Source organism: Eucalyptus grandis, chromosome 6 (assembly GCF_016545825.1).
Source record: "Eucalyptus grandis isolate ANBG69807.140 chromosome 6, ASM1654582v1, whole genome shotgun sequence".
In the NCBI taxonomy this organism is placed as follows: Eukaryota; Viridiplantae; Streptophyta; class Magnoliopsida; order Myrtales; family Myrtaceae; genus Eucalyptus; species Eucalyptus grandis.
Genome location: NC_052617.1, coordinates 55,551,933 through 55,558,048, shown reverse-complemented (window position 1 = coordinate 55,558,048; position 6,116 = coordinate 55,551,933). Strand labels below are relative to the sequence as shown.

The following is a 6,116-nucleotide window of genomic DNA, read 5'->3' as shown; positions in this document are numbered from 1 at the left end:
TTGTTGATTTTTCTTCTTTCTCATTCTCCTGTTTTGGGGTTGTGATCTCTCCCCCACTGCATACGCTTACCGCTGATTTGCTTAACTTCTCAAGTCTTGACAATGTAATGAAAGCACCCTGCATCTATCCATGACACAGTCAAAGTTGGCAGGCAATAACAAGTTCTGATGCGACCTATTGGGCTACTTAAGAAATTGTCGAGGAAACCGACCCCCTTGACTTGGCATTTACCTGAAACTTTCGGTCAAACCCCAGAAATTTCTAAAAATCAATCTCAGACTCCCAAAGTCCTTTTACTTAGCAATGATCAGATCTCGGAACATATCTATGGTTTTACTCTGAACTAGAAAATGTAATTTGGTTTGAGGATTATGTTCTCTGTTGTGCAGATTTGGAAATTGCAGATTTTGGTATGAGTGTAATTTGGTTTTTGTTCTTTTTCAGATTTCAAATCGAAACCCAAACCAACCTAAATCAATAGTTTCTTGCTAGGGGAGGTCGACCTGTTTTGGCCAGGTTAATTTACCGATAGACGGTCATGTTTGTTATATCTAATTGAGGTTCTGCCAGAAAACCCTTCTGACAACGTGTTAAAAGATATTACACTCATTAAGTCTATGTATTCTAGAACTAATCTATTGAAAGGAAACATTATCTATTTATGTGTGGTATAATCGTTAGAGTACAAGGTAAGCTCTCCAATTAGCAACACAATACTGCTATTCAATTTCCCATAGGATAATTTGAATGAAGAACGTATGTTATTGCTTAAATAGGCCCCTTGCATAGTGGTAGTTTCTTTGTATATATAGCAATGCAACATATATGCAACTATCCGATGGTAATTTCTTTGGGCAAGGGCGTGGGCATGGGGGAGTGTTGGCCGTCTAGGTGTGGCTTGGCAAGGCCCCCTCACCAAATCTGACAAGGCCGACCATCGCCTAGGCCAGGGTGGCCTTGCCGCACATTGCCTAAGTAAGGGTTATCCTCGTCGAGGCTTGCTTGGGCGAGGGTGAGGCTTGGCGAGGATGTAGTCCAAACAACAAAGCCCGGATGCGCGAACAGATGTGGCAATCTCACCTTCGCGTACCCATTTGGGGTGAACAACGCCGGCAACGACTGCTACTTCAAAGAATCAGGCTCTTTTTTCATCTTTTGCGACAACTCGACTGATACTCCCACTCCTTATATGTACGGTAAAGATTCTAATATCCAAATACTCGATATATCTTTTGAGAATCACGAGATTACTGTAAAAGTGTTTGTAGCCAGAGATTGTTATAATTGGTCTGGTGGATCCTTGTACAACAATGATCCTTCGCTCTTTCTTCCCGATTTCCCGATTTCTTCTACCAAGAACAAATTTATCGCCGTGGGATGCGACACGTACGCGACCTTCAGCGGAAGCACGTATGTGACGGGGTGCTTGTCCTCATGCGGCAACATCTCGGACGTGATTAATGGGTCGTGCTCAGGCATTGGTTGCTGCGAGACTAGCATACCTCGAGACGCCTACCGATACAACATCTCTGTCACTAGCTATAACAATCATGTCGGCATCTGGGAATTCAATCCATGCGGATACGCTTTCGTTGCGAAAGACGGCTTCTTTAGCTTCTCTAAGGACAATCTGCACGAGCCGCCATTTGATATGGTCCCTCTAGTTGTCGATTGGTTAATTCCAGATCAAACATGCGATGATGCAAAGAAGAATACAACGACCTACATGTGCCAAGAGAACTCCAATTGTACAGATGCTGAGAATGGAAACGGGTGCCAGTGCCGCTGCTTGGAGGGTTTTCAAGGGAACCCCTATCTACAAAATGGTTGTCAAGGTACCTTGTCTGGTCTTTTCATTAGACCATCCGAACAAGTGTTCATGTATAGAATCATGGATTTCAATACGGGCGAGCATGTTTAATGGATCCAATCGCATAAAAAACCGAGAGAAAGAAATTGTTCGAGACTTTTAAGTCAGAGGCCCAAATTTTGACTTCATGAATGGTACATCTTTTAAATGATTCTCGTAATAATCACGTAAAATTTATAATCTAAAAAATCATAACAATCTAGGCCGTAAAACATGATCATTCCTTTTTTTTTTTTTTTCGGTAGCACGAATTTTCGTTGCTTGAAATTTAATATGACCTATGAAGCCCTTAGCAATAATCTGTAGATATTCACAGTAATCCTTCCTCATATTCTAGACATTCTTCTCTCCTAAATTTAGTCCATACGATTGTTTTACAAACTAAAGTGGTCAACGGCAATTGAGTCTAAAAACAAATAATCCATACTGAACCCTCAATATGAGTCGGTCAAATTAGCTTGTAAATCAATTTCATGTACCGATGTTAATACATCCAGCATTTGTCTGTATTTATAGACAGTTATTTTTTAATTATTTTCTATGTGATGTGTTATTCTAGTTGGTAATGGCACAATTTTGTTCAATAATTCTTAAATCTTCTATTCTAAACAAAAATTAAGTGCTTGGTTAAGGTTAAGTTCTTGAGATAATTACCCATCCCTTAAAAAGTGTAGTGAGGTATCGTGTCTCAAGAACTGCAAATTGACTTGACATGTCCTCTCAAAATTGAAAGTGTTGCCAAATCATAGAATTCTATTTACTTTTTCAAGTTTCTTCCAATTGAAATGGAGTCGGATTGCTTCTTCTAATTGGAATATATTCCTACAGATATCAATGAATGCGTGACTTCACAACCCTGCGTTGGAATATGTACGAACTTGCCAGGAACGTATAATTGTGCATGTCCAGAGGGATCCCAAGGAGATGGAAGAAAAGATGGCAAGGGTTGTACTCCTATCATCCATGAGAAGAGGTTTCGCTCAATCGACGTCGTGCTAGGTCAGTAAGTCATACACATTGCTCAAACCTTTTCATCATATAAAAGCTTCTTTTATCTTGTAACTCCTTTACATTCTTTAAATGCTGTTATTATGTCATTGTTCCATCTTCTGCTGTTAATTATCGAGATTTTTTGAATGTAAATCTTTCTCTTTGAATTAGTTGTGTCCATGAATTAAATTGATATTATATACATGTATTGTCATCTCAATTTATTCAATTCGATATTAACAAAATCAACCACTTGTTCTTTTGTTGTTGAAAAAGAATCAAGCACGTTTTATCCACTTGATGCATTATATCATTCCTGTTATCAAAAGATACTCTCAGCATAATTATATATTTAGGTTTACTTTACTATTATCAAGGTTCGTCTTAGTACAAAAGCTTCAAGTTGATGGAGGAGAAAAGAAAATAGGACAGAGAAGTAAATTAACACAAGATTGTTTGAGCAATGAAAAAGAAAGAGTTAAGCATATTTCGACTATTTTTTCCCCAAATTAACAAAAGATTGTTTGAGCAATGAAAAAGGAGTTACGCATATTTCGATTCTTTTTTTCCACCTTTTCTTGGGTGTGTGAACCTTAGATAGGGTGATGGACGACTGATTTGTTTGTACGCCGAATGTGACGTCTTTTCCTAGGTGTGAGCATAAGCTTCCTGCTGGTTCTTTTGGTCGTTTCCTGGTTATATTGGGGGCTGAGAGAAAGAAAATCAGCAGACGAGAGAGAGAAGTTCTTCCTAGAAAATGGGGGCCGCCTTATGTTGCAGAGACTTCTTTCTGAGCACAAAGGCTCCGTTGAATCGGCGAGAATATTCACTGACGAAGAGCTCAAGAAGGCCACGGACCACTACAATGAAAGCCGAATCCTAGGCCAAGGAGGCCAAGGAACAGTATATCGAGGGATCTTACCAGACAATACGGTTGTCGCCATCAAGAAGGCCAAGATTTTGGACCGCAGTCAAGTCGAAGAATTCATCAACGAGTTGATCATCCTCTCCCAAGTTAATCACCGCAACGTGGTTAAGCTAATCGGTTGTTGCTTCGAGACAGAGGTCCCCTTATTAGTCTATGAGTTTGTGAACAATGGCACCCTTGCCGACCACATACATGTGTGTGGCCATGAGTCCACATTATCCCGGGAGGGCTCGTCTGCGCATTGCGGGGGAGACTGCAGGTGCGCTCTCGTACTTGCACTCCAATGCATCTACTCAGATTTTGCACAGAGACATAAAGAGCACGAACATATTGTTGGATGAAAGTTTCATTGCAAAGGTTGCCGATTTCGGAGCCTCTAGGCTAGTCCCCCTCAACCGGACGCAGCTGACCACGCTAGTTCAAGGCACCCTTGGGTACTTGGACCCAGAGTACTTCCACTCAAGCCAGTTGACTGAGAAGAGTGATGTCTATAGCTTCGGGGGTCGTGTTGGCTGAGCTGCTTCGGACTCGAGGGCCTTGTCCTTCGAGCGGGCAGAGAATGAGAGGAACTTGTCCTTGTATTTTACTTATGCAATAAAGGGCAAGAGGCTGTTCGAAATCATTGACTTGAGGGTGCTGAATGAGGGGATCCCTGACGAGATCAAGGAAGTTGCGATGCTGGCGAGCCGCTGCCTGAGGGTGAAAGGGGAAGATCGGCCGACCATGAAGGAGGCGGCAATGGAACTGGAGGGACTGGTGAGGGTGATGGACAGGCATCCATGGGTGAATCAGAGCTGTGACCTTGAAGAATCTGAGCATTTGCTTGGTGAGAGATCAAGCGAATATGATGGCATCCTCAAAAGCAATGCATCGGGAAATGATGATAGCATAAGCAACCAAGTGCCCTTCGAAATTGAAAGCGGAAGATGAGACTTCATGGCAATATTGGCCCTTGTACTATTTTTCTTTTTTCTTTCTTTTTTTTTATCTGTTTAGTTGCTTGTTCTATGTGCTCAAAGTTCAGATGCTACGTCCAAATAGAGTAACTGCCCTCTATATTTGTGTAACATAACATTCGGACGATATTTGAAAAATGGAAGGTGCCAGAAACATTCTCAGGCTTCTACTATATATTTCAACCACCAAGACATAGGGTGTTAGTATATCTGAAGTTGGTTAGGAGATGATTTGGTTGAAATTTTTTTTGAAGGAGATAAGCAAGGAGCATGATAACAATGTTATTTTCAGCAACATTCAAAGTGCTATTTGTCTTGCAAAGAATCTAGTATTTCATTCAAGGACAAAACACATTGAGTTAAAGTATATCAAATTCGTTAGTTGATAGATTATGGGACTTTGTCATTGAAAAAGATTGTTAGTGCAGAAAATCCAGCAAATATGTTAATAAAGGTTGTTACCACTAAGAAACTGAGGTTGTGTATTGCCTTAATTGGCCTCCATGGTAAGTGATGAGGGAGGCCGCCGCACTAGGACAATGGGCTACAAAGATAAAGACTAAAAAAAATATTGCTCTTTTTATTTTTTATTTTTATTTTTATTTCTTTTTTAATTTATATATATAAATATATATATTAAGATTAGCCTCTAAGTGGGAGATTGATAGAGTTATGGAGTCTAATAGAGGAAAATAATATTCAAGTGCAGAAACAATTTATTTTAGGCAAGCAATTCCCAATAGGTCACCATCCTATAATGTTAAAGTAGACAATAGGGATTTTATTGTTGCTAATAGCATACATGTAATTTTCATATTAATTATGTATACCCTAGACTCCTATATATAGGGTAAAAGCTAATGCTAAAACTTGTAACCCTAGATCATACTTCCACTACCTAGTGCATCACCGTGATTTTTCCCTTTTCTTGATTTTGGGACGAGTTTTCCACATAAAAAATTCTCGCTTGTTTTCTTCTCTATTTTTTCTCTTCATATATTCAAGTTCCTAAGGCCGAACCTTGCTCGAGGTAGGCCAAGTCAGCCCTCACCGAGGCTCGGAGACCAATGGAGGGAGGAAGAAGGAAAAAGAAAAGAAAAAAATTTTAAAAAAAAAATTGAATTTTCCCCTAAGATAAAATCATGAGATTGAGATCATTTTCTGAATAAGATCCAAACACTAAAAAACTTTTTCAATCACATATCACAAAATAAAGGAAAACAAACCATTTTTTGGAAAAATGATTTTCCGGAAGATTTTGCAAAAATATTTATGTTTTTTGTAAAATAAATGCACCCTAAATATATATGCAAATCCACATTTTAATCAGTCACCTCATGCCTCATGTGGAGCAAGTTTTTTTTATCCCAT

At 39.5% G+C, this 6,116-nt stretch overlaps 1 pseudogene; it reads left to right on the top strand.

Annotated features, from left to right (window-relative positions):
- Nucleotides 1-1,035: 1,035 nt before the first annotated feature.
- Nucleotides 1,036-4,899, top strand: LOC104428452 (annotated as a pseudogene).
- The last annotated feature ends 1,217 nt before the right edge of the window (nt 4,900-6,116 follow it).